This window comes from Bidens hawaiensis, unplaced genomic scaffold (genome assembly GCF_021521415.1).
Source record: "Bidens hawaiensis isolate Kalapana, Puna unplaced genomic scaffold, B.hawaiensis_p1.1 tig00030408_1, whole genome shotgun sequence".
Lineage (NCBI taxonomy): Eukaryota > Viridiplantae > Streptophyta > Magnoliopsida > Asterales > Asteraceae > Bidens > Bidens hawaiensis.
The window spans coordinates 97176-112785 of NW_027495067.1; the positions used below are offsets into that span (position 1 = coordinate 97176).

At 35.1% G+C, this 15610-nt stretch overlaps 2 long non-coding RNA genes across 5 annotated transcripts; one reads left to right on the top strand and one right to left on the bottom strand.

Annotated features, from left to right (window-relative positions):
* Nucleotides 1-4788: 4788 nt before the first annotated feature.
* LOC143580388 (uncharacterized) lies at nt 4789-7520 on the bottom strand. 4 transcript variants are annotated; one of them, XR_013143640.1, is made up of 5 exons: nt 7142-7520; nt 5853-7040; nt 5233-5285; nt 4948-5118; nt 4789-4799 (listed from the first exon to the last, which is right to left on the bottom strand). It is a non-coding gene; the product is annotated as an uncharacterized LOC143580388 (long non-coding RNA). The 4 variants fall into 4 exon arrangements; XR_013143639.1 differs by lacking the exon at nt 4789-4799 and having other exon boundaries at nt 4873-5118; nt 6988-7040; XR_013143641.1 differs by lacking the exon at nt 4789-4799 and having other exon boundaries at nt 4873-5118; nt 5244-5285.
* Nucleotides 7521-13988: 6468 nt separating this feature from the next.
* Nucleotides 13989-15030, top strand: LOC143580389 (uncharacterized). Its single transcript, XR_013143642.1, has 3 exons — nt 13989-14084; nt 14167-14417; nt 14527-15030. It is a non-coding gene; the product is annotated as an uncharacterized LOC143580389 (long non-coding RNA).
* Nucleotides 15031-15610: the final 580 nt, after the last annotated feature.

Here is a 15610-nt window from a genome sequence, read left to right on the forward strand (position 1 = left end):
TAGTTATTTTCAAAACAAATCGGCTCATTAATTCTTGAAAATCATTCCTAAAGTCATCTTATGTGAATTTATTGAGTTTGAGGTTTAATTCGAGTTTATCGCTTTTTTGGGTACGACGTTTGGGTAGAGAATAGAGGGAAATTGATGGGAATATATTAGGAGGCGTGGTGTAATTTTTCGTTTTAAGATAACGTAGGGTAATTGGGTGGGTTTGTTGTAACTGGGTGTCTTTTTAAGTCTAGTCACTTGCTAGTCTTATTTTATTAATATACTTAAGAAAAACAATCTCCTCTTTATTTAGTGTTAAACCAGGAGAGTTTCACAAGTACTGTCACAAACCCAAATTAGAAATCAACCTCTCTTGTTGTTACCCTAAGTCAAACAAAGATAACCTCAAACCGAATGATGTTCTTTTTTTTCCTCAAGAGAGAGTTTTGTTGGAAATAATATGTGCACACGATCCCCAACAAAACACAGTGCGCTAACTGATAATATCTTGAGATATTATTGGTTTATTATAATTATATTAATTGTATTATCTTGTAAACTTTATTTATCAGTTTGTTAGGTTTGTTAGACACATTTCCTATTTCACCTCTTGACTTTGTATTATATTAAGGGTTTTACCAAGTGAATAACGGATATTGAAATATTCCCACATCTCTCATGGTATCATCCTTTGCAGTTTGAAACTTTCATTCTGTCGCTATCCCTAATCCTACCATTAGACCTCTCAATTTTCCAGTCATGGAAGACCCAAAATCACAAGCCTTACACCCCATTTACACCATCATTAACATCCAAAATATGGTCCGCGTTCTTGATGGAGTGAAGGTCTCTTACTCCTAGGTAAAACTTTTCCAGCTCCTTTCCAGAGGCTACGATGTGTTGAGTCACATCGACGGTACGCCCCTGCCAAGACACATGCAGACTACCCCTCATGGATGAAGATCGATGTAGTGGTCCTCCAATAGATTTATGGGACCCTCTCTGATGACCTGCTTGTTCGGGTCCTTGACATGAGTCCACTTCTCTGGAGACTTGGAATCATGTCAATGGAATTTTCCTCAACAACAAGGGGTCACGAGCCGCTACTTTGGAACACGAGTTTACAAACTTATCTCTCAAAGCCAAGCCATGCCCTTACTTGAAGTTTACTGCCAAAGTCTCAAGGAACTCGCGGATCAATTTGTTGATGTTGATTCGCTAGTTACTGAACAACGACTAGTTCTTCAACTCGTATGTGGTCTTCCACCGGAGTATGATATTGTGGCCTCGTTTCTTAACCAAACTCTCCCATCATGGGAGAATATGTGTAGCATGTTGCAACCGGAGATGCTACGTTAGCATGCTCGTGAGACACAAGTTCCAACACCCATTGTAGCAGCTGCAGTCAGTGACCGCCACCCAGCCATTGTTCCACGGGAAACCAATAACCGTGGGCCTACCCCTCCCCAACGTCGGCCCAATAACAAATCTGGTAAGCGTGAACACCCAAGAACGGGTAAACCCAACAATACACGTGGTTTAGGACCACTAACTCAGTCTCCTACGACCAACCCTATTGTCCAACCACCTCCATATCTGTATTGGCCCATTGCTCCTTATTAGTAGGGATGGTAAAGAAACCCGAACCCAATTGGAAAACCCGAAATCCGGCGTAAAAGGGACGGGTAATACCCGACCCATTAGGGTTTGGGATTAGTTTTAAAATTTTTCGCGGGTTTGGGATTTTTAATATACCCGATTACTTCGACCCGATTACCGATAGCATAAACCCATTTACCCGATTATATACCCGATGTACCCGATATAGATTATTATATTATAAATATACTATATTCCAAATAAATTATTTGTCAAAACTTGGTTATGTTAATTATTTGAGATATTTTATCTTTATGGTAACCATATTTGTAATCGATTAGTTATATTTTGTCAAAACCCGACGGATTTTGGGCCGGGTATACCCGACGGATATTTTATCAAAACCCGATTGAAAATCCGAAACCCGATGGGAAAACCTGAAACCCGGCGGGTTTGGGATGGACTTTAATAACCGGGTATGGGTTTGGGAATACCTAAACACGACCCAAACCCGACCCATTGCCATCCCTACTTATTAACCCCGCCTTCATGTTCGTTTCCAACTCAAGGATGGGCCCAACCATGGAAGCCCAAACAAGCTCATCGAAATAGCGGTAAACAGATCCGGCTCCTCTACAACTCAAGTGAACCTGGCCGAGTATGACCCAATGGAGCCCACTCAGAGTGCTGCTGCGTTTCAAACTATGACTATGGAACAACCAAATGACCTATGATCCAAGTAAACTCGATACTTTTTCCTCGTATTCACCAATATCGTCAATATTTGTAGGAAATGGCAACAAAATTACAATACTTGGATCGGGTACCGCCAATATCCAAACCGTATACTTTAAAGTTTGTTCTTTTTAAACCCAGTATTATAAAGAACCTTATTTATGTCTGACAATCTAATATTAACAATTGGAATCTTTTTAATTTGACCCATTTGGATTTTCTGTGAAGGATTTCAAGGATGGGACGATCCTGAGTCGTCAAAATAGTTCGGGTCACCTCTACCCGTTCACCAACAATAGTTCCATCACTACTGCTTGTTTTGCTTCCGCTTAAGAGTCTCCTTCATGGCACAACCGATTTGAAAACCCGGGTCAACCCGTCATGGGGTTTCTACATTTAAATAAATTTATTGCTTGAAATAAATAGTCATTTCCTTTTGTTTGTCATTCATGTCAATTGTCGAAACATATACAATTACCGTTTTCGGATTCAGTTTCTAATACTTTGGTGCCATTTGCTATTTTACAGAGTTTCTAATACTTTGGTGCCATTTGCTATTTTACAGGACCTCTCCTATTTCAAGTCATGCAGGATATACATATTATATGGTTTTGGTGAATGCTTTCACTTAATAGACATGGGTTTATCCTCTAATAATAAGTCTGAAACACTCACTAAATTTGCCCATTTTCATGCTTTTGTTCAAACCCAATTCAAAATGAAAATACAATCTTTCTAATATCATATGGGCGGGGAATAAATAATCACTCAATTATGTTTCTCATGCCCACGTACATCTCAACAAAACGGCAAATACGAACGGATGATTCACCGTCTAAACGAGATTATGTTTACATTATTAATTCATGCTTCACTCCCTTCCACGTTTTGGGTTGAATCTCTTCACATGGCTTCTTATCTACATACTGTTCTTCCCACCCCACCTCTCCAAAATTGATCCCCAACATCCGCTCTATATCTTCGTGAACCAACTTATGAACCTCATGTGTTTGGTTGTGCGTGCTACCCAAACACTACGCGACCCATGCCAACAAACTTGAACCTCGTACCTTCCTATGCATTTTCATCGGGTACCCAACAAGTTATTGTGGCTATCAATGCTTAGAAATTTCCACAGGAAAAATAATATATTCTCGGCACGTCACGTTTGATGAAAAAAAAGTTTCCATTTACAACCCCCTCCCATCATTCATTCATTGATCCATCTCCAACAGTCTTCACCCAACCATTATCATTCTCCCAAAGTCCAGCTATAAATCCACAAGCCAGCCCACCTAAACGGAACCTTAAGAGCCCAAACATGCAATCTTCTCAAACCACACACTCTTCTACTTCACCAGCCCAGCTCTAGGGATGAGCAAAATCGGTACCGGTAACGATTGGTACCGGTACCGGTACCGAAATCGGTACCGTCGGTACCAAATCGGTATCAAAATTTTAAGTTTCGGGATCGGTACAGTACCAGTACGGTACGGTTCCGGTATTTCCCGATTTTTTATCTTCGGTACCGGTATAATCCCGGTACCGTCCGAGTACCAAACCGAATATTTCGGTACCGGTACCAAAGATTTGGGATTTTCGGGATCGGTATTTTCGGTACCGGTACCGTGCTCATCCCTAGTCAAGTATGTTTATAATGTGATTTCAAATTATATATGCCACCCATGTTAGAAATATTGAACCTATACACTATGGTAAAAAAATGTTTTTTTTCATATTTGCTAACGATTAAAAAAAATAACTCCTATTGAATTTATTAGATTTGATGTGTTCGTGTTAACAATGACTCGGTTTGGGTTTAAATGGAGATATATGTAATTGTTGCTCATAAGAAGGGGATATATGTAAAAAGTTCTTTAATTAGTTCATTAAAGGTAAAATAGTCTTTCTATATGCTAATTTTAATGAAATGGGAAGATATGTAATATATGTGGTTTAGGAAGGAAAAATTTGTAATTGATTTTTAAGGGACAGGTAAATATGTAATAAATGAACTTAGGAAGGGGATATATGTAAATGTCAATGACTTTCAAAATGCAAATCCTTAATACATAGTAAACTTTCATGTAGTGCAATGGCTATTGATGTCGCCGCCGTGACCGCAAGTCTAATGAAGAAACGAACCGTCCTGGCAAAGGTGTTAACTTAGGATCCAAAAGCTATAACTTTTTGTTGAAACTCCATGAACAAACCTACAAAAATACATATATACCCTTGTTAAGCTAAATTACAAGTAAGAAAGAATTGTTGTTGTGCTTTTTTTTTTTCTATTTCGTCTCCCCTTAAACATTTTATAGTAGAAGTTTGTTTATGTAAAGGTGATTTTTAGCGTGTATTACTATACAAAATTAAAACTCACTTCCAAATCTTCAAGCTTATTTTGTGACTGAGCTTCCTGCCTCTTGAGAGCATATTCTACCTAAAGATGTAGATCAATTGACCTTACTCTCCCATGGCTGTTGAGAAAAGAAAAACATCACCACATAAAAAATTTTAACATTCAAAGGATTTTTAGATCATAAACGTGAATATAACCACAATATAGGTTTAGAATCAAGTGGTCTTCTTCATAACGCTTGCCACTCCTAAAGTGTTACACCATACCTATCTGCGATGTACTGTGTAACATTAATGTCAGCCGTTGATAACATGTGAAGCCCTCCAATTTCTTTGTTGGCCGGAAGATCATAAAAACAAAATATAGCTTCCTTTAGACAACCATGCATGTTGGCCTAAATCCCGATTAGATATGACAATAACCCATCTATAATAAGTCTGCAATTAGAAAGCATGATCATATAAACATGTGAAATTAAATTCAAGTAGTTTAACAAAAACATAACAGTGAAGCAAGAAAAGTTGAGACTAAAATTAATTATGCAATTAGACCTTGTACTCACTGATATCATTGCACTAATGTTTCCTTTGATCTGTCTGAATTCCTACAAAATGATAAACAAATAATTTGAATACACAATGATAACAAAACAATAGTGGATATTTACCCGTGTGACACACAGGTTGTAAACGTTAATTGTAAAACATGTGTTAATATGCTGGTAAAAACTTCAATTTGTGTATACTAAATGTGCAATTTGTAAACCATTATTTATATAAGAAAACCAAATACTATTCATATAACGTATTGTTTCTTAGTTCCGTTTAAATGAATTTCCTTATGATGCTCATAACTAACACTTTTCTTGCAGCCTGTTACTTAAAACTTAGCGTTGAGAGCATTAACAAAGAAGGCTAAATAGCCTGTAGTTCTAAAGAGCAATCGTTCTACTAATGCAGCAATTATATATAAAAATGTTCAAAAACTTGGACAAAAAGATGCACGCACTTAGAAGGTTAACCAAACTGGTTGTGGCCCAATTCGCCCAGTTTCGAATATAAGTACTCATCTGAATTCCTGGGTGCTGCCTTTTCTTTGATATTTTGTTAATAAATTTAGGTTCATAGTTTTTGTTTTTAGAAAAATCCAATATTAAATGAATGTGTATTACCTAAAAACTTTAACTTGAAAGTAATCTTCCTTTTTATGGAAGCCCTTTGCTCAAAAAACACAGTCCTTGTGTTTCTCAAGAAGCCTAAATCGTTTGCTTTCTTTTCTAAACACAAGTCACCATGAAATAAAATAAGAATGAGAAAAGGATACTAAGGGTGTCTATGGAAAGGAATTAGAGAAACTCACAGTGCAGGGTGATGAGAGGCTTGCCAATATGATTTACAATGATACTCGTTACCGAATAATGATGAGCTAATCTGTGGTCTTTTATCACGCGACATGTGGAGGACAGAGTGAGCAATCAAGTACAAATGTTAAAAGCAAAGATAGAGCTTAAACAAAAGTCTAAAACTACAATAAATTAATACAAACACAAATTCACCAAACGAAAGAAGTAAAACAAAAATACATTAGCAATGAAATCCTAGAGTCATAGCAATCAAAAAAACCAAAGATAACTTTAATTTCTTCAAACACAAAAAAGAAGCAAACATTTATAAATACTACTATGCTATAAAAAAACTGAAGTATCTACATTTTAAACCAATAATACGCAAACCAAAACATAACAAAGCAGGAAACAAAAGTGGGACATCACAAACAAAGAAGGAACATAACATCCAAACCAGCATATAATTAAGATAAACAAAGTATAACATCTTATGCAGCAAAAGAAACAAACATCAAGGTATAAGACAGAAAAAAAATTGACAAGCCAAAGCATATACAAGTTAATGCACATGTAAAGTAAAGCATTTGTATCACTATCATCTTTATATTTACCAAAAAGTTCATCTACAATATTAAATATGCCATTTACAATGGTGTTTTCTTTAAAAGAAAACATTTGATACTTGCCTAGTAATACAAATTTCATAACGGTGTCATGTACTATGGATAAGTTACTTTTATTTAGCCCACACAACATTAGTTAACAAAGCAGATTGGTATTTGATAGGTACTTTCTATGTGTAAGTAGTTTATGAACTTTAAGGCAAACCTTTAATTCCATATTTCCATGTTACGAACGCGATTGTATCTACGATTAAATTAATTAATACTTGTATAAAGTTAAAGAAAACCCATTATGAGAATGAAGAATCAGTCAAATCATTATGAAGAATCAAACTTACAGAAGCGGCTAGGGCTTAGGACTTCAAAGGATTACTCCATTGTGGATGTGAATCTGTCAAGCAGAAGAGATGAGGATAATCCCAATAAACATGTGAATGATAAAATCTATACTCTATAAAAATAATAAACATCAAACTCAGAATCAATTTTTACCTCTGATTAGGAATTAGGCTGCGAATGATGAACCAACGATTAAATTGAACTGGTGCTTGAGGATTGAAGATTGTAAGACACTAAATCGACTCAACTGTTACGTCCAAAACGCAGAAACCCTAATTTCAGTAGATCAAATTGCATAACAAAGAAACAAAACTATTAAGTATCGTTCATCATAGTCTAGGCTTTATCTATGGCGTATGAGAGAGAAGAGGGAGAAATGTTGTTTGAATTTTGAATTTGATAAGACTGAGAAACAAAGCTTACAGAGAAAGATTACAGGGGTTAAAGGAAAAAGAAATGTGGATGGCCTCTTTAAAGGACACGGTAGTAAATGAAACATGGAGGTGACACATGTCCAAATTTATTCTCTTTTATTAGACAGGAAGATATTTTAGATAGACAAAATAGTAATTTTATTATTTAAAGACGCCGCTAAATTTAATTTTGGAGACGCCGCTATATCTAATTCTTGCCGTCAGCCAGTACAATACACATTTCAGGCGACCCTCCATTTCACTCCCGCTACTTCATCGCTCCATTGATTGCTAATTTGCCGTTACAGCCCTTTTCAATGAATCACACTGGTCTTCAATTATAGTTGAATACTCTGTGTATGAATCTGACACATGGGCTTCACCAGTTACCGCTTTATCGTCACCACCGGCTTTACGGATTCACATCCTTCAATTAAAATACCCCTGTTTGTGTTTCTCAAACCCTAATCAGATCACTCTCATTCAATTCAACCCACTGCAGCCCCCACCCTCCGGCAACGTCAGGAACCACATTCGAATTCGGCATTCACATTAACCCAGCCACCCAGGCGTGTAATTTTGTGATTTTGGGGCTGATTATAGGTTTAGAGTTTCCGGCTTTAAGTTATTGATCATAGATCTTTCTATAAAATTTAGGCACCAATCACGGTTTCAATGGTTTTTAATTGAATATAAAACTAGGTAGCATATCGGTGGTTGCGCCAACCTGATAGTATTGACCCTCGTATAGCTTATAATAAAAAAACTTGTTTAAAGCGACATCTAGTTGGTTAGTAAAAAGTGTGTTATGCGGCTAAAAGTCAACGTTAATTCGATCGGTATTTGGTCACAGCTTCGGAACAAAACCTACATAACTAAGTTTTTTTAAGATCAGATAGAAAAAAATTAATTACTTAAAGAAAACGCTCGCTGTAATGATGAACCAATGCAAATTCTTTTGGTATCGGCTTACGACTCTGAAAGTAAACAAAAAACTAAATTCATCACCACCTAAATACAACAAAGTAACAAACTAACATGTTTCAAAATGTAAAACAAAAAACATGGCAAAATGAAACCACGAATTGTGGCGACGAACAACACAAATTTGGTTGGAATCGACGGTGTCAACACTAAATTAAAAGAAATGTGAGTTGCGACGGCGAATGACACGAATTTAGTGGAATCGACGGTGTTGATACTAAATAAAAAAATAAAATGATCAAAAAAATTGTTTTATAAAAAACAAACAACAACAAAATCTAAAAATGCAAAGGAGAAACAAAAAAAACCAAAAAACAAAAAAATATATATATGAAACACCCCATGCGGTCAAGTGGACCAATCGGGTCACTTGCGGCACCAAGCTTCTTCTTTAATATATAGTAATAATGAGTATGACACAAAATACTCACAGTTGCAAATGGTACTTTGATGGTTCATTGAGTTTATGATTATGAACAATTTTTAATTACTCATGGCGGTTTGTGTTTTGCAGGCTCTTTGGGTTGTTGTATTTGCTGAAGGAGTAGCTGTTGACTAGGTTAGAGCTGCAGGGGCTGAGTTGGTAGGTGGTGAAGACCAAATTGAAGGAATGGTAACTCATCATTTTCATGCTATAATGTTATTTTTTTCAATTACTGTTTTCACAATCTTAATTAATAGAAATTGGCGAACTAAATAAACACGCCTGTGAGTATTTTTTTGGGCTAAATTGAACTATTTTTCAACATAAAATCCAACTAAATTACTTAATTCGTATGGGCATATGGCTACACATACTTGAGTTTTAATGGCTTCAAAGGGAAAATACTGAGTGAGCTTCAATACCTTCATCTGCACCAAAACCGTTTGTATGACCTATTCCACCAAAATTAGGCCCATTGCAATGTCCTGGCCATCTGTATCGTTCATCAAATTAACTACCACATTTTTTCAAGTTTTGAAATCTGAATCTTTCTGATTATTTGCAAGAGAAAATTTGTTTTTAGGGATGTTGGTGACAATCATTTGGTTGGAACTATAAAGAGAATTGATAAGTGGCACGACGCATTCAAGAATAAGAACAAGGCATCTTAACAAAATGTTAACGTGGTGACTGCGGCTTCTCAACCGTCGCATATTAACCCGGTTGCGGCGCCACAGATGAAGGTGGTCGGAGACTTCGCTTGTTTTTTAGAATTTCGATGGAAAATCAACTGAGAAGCCTAAAAAGGGTACTTATATGACAAACCATTTTTTTGAATATGTAATGATATCTCCTAATTTTTGTTGATTTCACTAAAGCGAATACATGTAGCTTAAAACTTGCACCGGAAGTGCGGGCTTCTCTGGTATAGTTTAAACCAGTTGTTAAAAATTGAAAGTTTTTTATTAAGGGGCCTAATTAACCCGATAAATCGTTGCTCCTTTTAAAAAAAATATAACCCGGTAACAGGTGTTAAGAAGGTCTGTATTAGTTAATGGATCAAAATAACCCAATAACCATTTCAAATTGTACATGTTAACAAGGTCTTTATTAACGGGTCACTTGGTCTATTGGCCACTCCTAATTGTACGTGTCAGCCCAGTTTCTTTATCAATCTTGAAAAAATTATATTTGTGTATGGGTTATTAAATAAGCATATTAGTATTACAACACAACTGGTGAAAATTTTTTTATCAGAAACTACTATTTCTTTATTTTGACCAAAGGGATATAAAACGAAAGAAAGTTGCAGGGGCAAGATGGTAATTTTTCATCACCCATGTAATGCAAACTTGCGAAAGCAATGGCAGCAATCCCATTACCAAAATCTAACTTTTTTTGTACAGATTGCAGGCCCAAGTTTAGGTGCAGCTACCGAGGCGGAAGCCGGTGTAGCCACCACAACAATAAAATATAGCGGTCTGACGGATGCCGCAAAGCATGTCTTAAAATCCGAAGGCGGCATTAGAGGTCGAGTGTACTTTACAAGTTGGCAATGCACCAGGTTAGTATGTTTTATGCCACTAATCTATTTAATTTTATTACTTAAAGTCCTTAAGTTCGATTATAATAATTATATTAATTATGGTGTTGGTTACATATAGCCAATGCGTTACAATTTATACCTGATAAAGGGATCTCAAGTAGTTGATAAAACTTAGAAAACAAGAACCCGTGATCGTGTGGGCCTCACAATTTTCAAGCCCCGGAGGCGAATGCAGGGAACAATCACAATATGGCTTATATGATCATACAAGGTAACAATCATAAAAAGAAACGATCACAAAAGGTATCATCTCCTAAGTTCATGCGAGCCTTTTTACGAATCCCATTAGTCTAAATATGCATCTTTACATAGAACTCCATACCCATTTAGGTAAACGGGTCGTGTGCGGGCCATGGTTTGGGTTTTATTGAGACATTATATTAATTGTATAAAATAATAAATAGAAAGGGTTGTCAAAGCATAAAACAAGTTATGAAAAAATAAGCTATCAAAGTAGTATAAAATAAGATGTTGCTTGCTCTGCACTCATATTAACATTTGTAGCTCATGTTTCCATCATAACATAAATTGTATAAAAATGATGAAAACCAAATTGGGAACAAAAAGCAGTTTTATAATTTATCAAAACTAATACAAAAATAATTGCAATATAAAATATTTAAGAACATTAAAAAATACTAAAAATTTTATGGCCTGGTCCAGTTTTAACATGGTTTGAAATTTATGAAGCCGACTGACCGAAAGAGAATACAAAAAACTGACCGCTAAACCAGAACCAACGACCGGTTTAGGTGGTTTCATCGTTTTAAACCGAACCATGAACATCGCGAATATGAATAAACATATAATTTTAAAATCGCTGTCACTGTATTGAAAAACATGTGGACTCATTTTGGTGGTCAACTTGATCAATAGCACAATATGATTTGAGATCATGCAGATTAGTGCAAAGCGAATTTAGCATTTTTATGGGGATTATTTGCAAGGGCAATATGGGCATTTGATATTCAAGTTTGACTAACTGTTGCAAATGGTTTAGTTGAAACTTCAAGTTTCGATGGTTCATTGAGTTTAGTTGAAACTTCAAGTTTGACTAACTGTTAGTTAAATAGTCAAAATTGGACTCTACCTTATCTAATTTGTTTTATACCAGGGGTAGTTTTGGAAATATAAAACATATTTTGGATTACACAGTAGAACAAAATTGTTCAAGTAAACGGGTCGAAGCTCAAGATAAGAGTTGATTTGAGTTTCAAATTTCTATCATTCTTGGCTCAAAGTGCCATCATGGCTGTTTTCGGATATCGTGACAAAGTGATTTCGGGTAATTCTTGTGAAGAGTAATATTGTATTGGTTATTATGTTTCAAGGGGCAACTAGCTTATGTTTTGTTTGAATGTAATGTAGGCGTGATGGAACTAAAAAAGCTTTTGTGCGGTTGACTTCGGATTATGTGGCGTTGGATGTTGCTAACAAAATTGGAATCATCTAACCTAAAACTGCTTCAGCAAAAGATGTATTTTGATTTTTGACATTTATGTTACTTTTGTTGTCTTGAGTATTTTTCAAACTTTCTTATGTTTGATTAAAAGTTTTTATTGGATTATATTTTTTTATAGTTGTAGCTTTTGTATTGAAATTACATTTGTTTGTTACTTGAAGAGTTATGTTTGCATATTAGTGATATACTTAATAAACAAATAGCCGTACATATTACTTACATGTTGGATATTGATATGATGATTAATAAACAAACAACAATACTTGTTACATGTTTGTGAACTCAACTCTAAACATAATCCCAAATTAAATTTGTGATTATGATATGAACCCAATATTGACAAAATAATAGTTGTTATTTACTCCAAGTCACAAATTGATTTAACCAAAACACTAAAACCATCACTTTACCATTAATACCTAAACATATATCTACATGTTGAGTTCATATTTAAATTACATCAACGAACATTCGTGTCTTAGTTTACTTCGATAATATAACTCAAACGCGTATTAGTGCATTCTAGGAAAACACTTGAATGACCTTGTTAGTTCTAGCTGCAATAGTTAGTTTTTAGACACCCGTCGCAACCGCGGGCTCTCCTACTAGTAAGTATTAAGTACTATGTAATTCTTAGATGATAACAACAAATACAGTTGAAACTACAATAAACCCAAAAGCTACATTTAAACTCCAACTTAACTACAAACCCATGTAAGTTCAAAACAGGCTCACAACAACAAACTAAACTTAAACTCTAACTATAAACATACCTATCTCAATCCAAAGAGCTTAACTATAAACTTAAACTCCCAGCCAATTAGTTTTTCTTTCTCGTACTTGGCTTTTAAAATAAAAAAAATACCCTAGGTTCAAACTGGCCCCTCTCATTCTCTCACCTTCAGCTTTTGACGGTGTAATTAGTTCTCACCGTAGCCCATTGCCGGATTCTTTTCGCCATGGATTGCTCGCTTCTTCACCGTCGGCCTCGAACCCCTCTCACTTCTACCCCTAATTTTCACCATTCTAACCCTAGTAAGCTCCTGTATATTAATAGTTTATATGTTAATTCAAGTTGTATGTTAAATTGTGAATAGCTTAATGTATGTTAATAGTTACAAATTGTTAATTGAAAAACCTTACTGTATGTTACTAGTTTATATATTACTTTCAAAATTTAGCAATAATCATGTGTTGTGGGAAGACTTGATATGCATATGTAATTAACCGGACAAATAAAGCACCCAAGCTTGCACATGAAGATTTCATTAGCAACATGCCAGATATTCTGAATTGGTTGCCATTACAAGATGCGGTAAGGACTGGTATCTTGTCGAGAAACTGGAGGTTTAAGTGGAATATGCTTAGCCAACTCGTTATTGATGAGAACTTCTTTAAATTTCTTTCAAAAGGAAATACAAATAGTTATGGGAGCGTTATAAGTATGATGCTTCTTCATCTTAATGGTTCCATAACAAAGTGTGTCCTCCACAACAACAAACTGACTGATGATTATATTTGTAACTGGATTTTGTTCTTGTCAAGAAAAGGAATTAAGGACCTCACTCTTGTGCAATACTTGGGTGCAAGACCATTAAATTTGCCTATCCATCTTTTTTCTTGTTTAAAGTTAGAACGTCTTAAACTTCATTTTTGTTGTTTCAATCCTCCACCTAGTTTAGTTTTTATGGTTTTCCAAATCTATTGAGCTTAGAGTTGTCTTTTGGTGGAGAAAAGAGTGAACTTGGGAAGTTTATTAGTATGTGCCCCTTGCTTGAGAATTTGAAATTGAATTATTCCGGCAAAGTAAAACTAGTTGAGATTGCAAACCTTAAAAATCTCAAAATATTATCTTTGTCCTTGCGTGAACGTGACATTACAACGACAATAAGTTCGAACAATATCTTTGAGCTTCTGGGTTCTCTTCCAAAACTTCAAGAGCTTTTTTTGAAACTTGATTTCAAGGTAATTAATGCTAAGCTGTGTCATATAAGTTTTATTTATAGCCTCATTATTTTTTTTCATTCCACGTTTTACAGCTGATAGAAGATGGTGCTAGAAAGAAGTTCTCCACCTCCTTTCTCTCCTTCAAGACTCTTCGATTATTTAGAATAGATTTAGGCAATCGCATAAATTTATCATTTGCTTTTGAGTTGATTTGGAGCTCGCCGAATCTACAAAACCTTGAGATCCATGTAATTCCATGTGTACGTTTCAATCTTACTGTTTGTTGTGTAATCTCATAGTTATATAGTTGCGCATTTGAACACTAGTTGGTTATTCTTGCAGGTTTCTAACACATTACCAATACCAGAGGTGGAATACAACAAAACGGCGCTTCAAAGCGTGGTGCTTGCAGGTTGTTTTGCAGGTTCAGAGAATGAAATGTGTTTGATAAAGTACTTACTCGCATGTTCTCTTTTCTTAAAAAGTATTCTTATTCGTCCCAGCGGGGCTCTAGCACCTTGTGCTCAGTTGATGATTACCATGAAGTTATTGAAGCTCCCTCGAGCCTCCACTGTAGCTCAAATTGATTTCGAGTATTAGTTCTTTTTAACTTATTTATTGTTGTTGCTGTTATGTGACTTTTTTTAGTACTAGTTAGTTTCTGTACTAACCCCCACAATTTTTTTAATATTTTTATTTCAGAGGTATACTTTAATACAATGGGGGCGGTTTGCAGCTTCAAAGTTCGGTGTTTAAAGATTTGAAAGGTTCAATGAATGAAGTATACTTGATTAGGGATTTACATGCATGCTCCTGTTTTCTGAAAAAAAACTTGTTATTCACTCCCTCTCGTCTGCAGAGTCTGACGAGAAGTTTTTGTTTGCTGTGAAGTTGTTGAAGCTCCAACGAACCTACCCGGATGTTGATATCAATCTATATTAGTTTTAGGTCTTTTAAACTTATCTTTTATGAATTTATGAGCTCATTGTGTAAGGAGAAATGAACACGTGTTTGTTAGTCTAGTATGAATTAAGGTGATGTTTGGTTTCTTAGTTTGGACATTTTGCAAATATTGGATTGCTTGTGTGGCACTGGATGTTTTTGATGTTTCGTGTCGTACTCGTGTTTGAAGTAGTCTTGCTGTGTTATTGATGATGTTTTTTTAATGTTGATGAAAGATGTCTGTTCTGCTTATACAGAGCACTAGATTGAGAGTTCGGGTTTAGGGTTTAGGTTTTCGGGTTTAAGGTTTATGTTTTCGGGTTTAGGGTTTGTTTTGTAAAAGATAAAGAGGTAAAATAAGGATATTATAAATATATATACTATTAAAATTAAAGAAAAGATATATTAAATATTTACAAAATTAATACTAAAAAAATAAATTAATATTAATACTTGATAGTTTTTAATTTGATATATGTAGTGGAGATTATTAAGTGAAAAAAATGTTATAGGGACTAATATGTATATAAAGAATGCTATGAGGTAATAGTAATTAATCTAATAACTTTAGGGGGTGTATATTTAGTAAAAATGTTATAAGAGGGGGTACGTTTAGCAACACCCTATCAATATATAACATGTCTTGTTTATTTCCAAAATTATGTTAAATTTTATGTTACAAGTTTTTAATCATTCTCACTTTACTCTAATAAGAAAGTGACGCACCGGACTAGCTGGCATAGCGTTAGCCGATTCTTTTGTGACACTTACAATAATGAAAGGTCACACACAATCTAATCAAACATGAGTTAATACAAAACACTTAATTAACGGTCTTCGTATA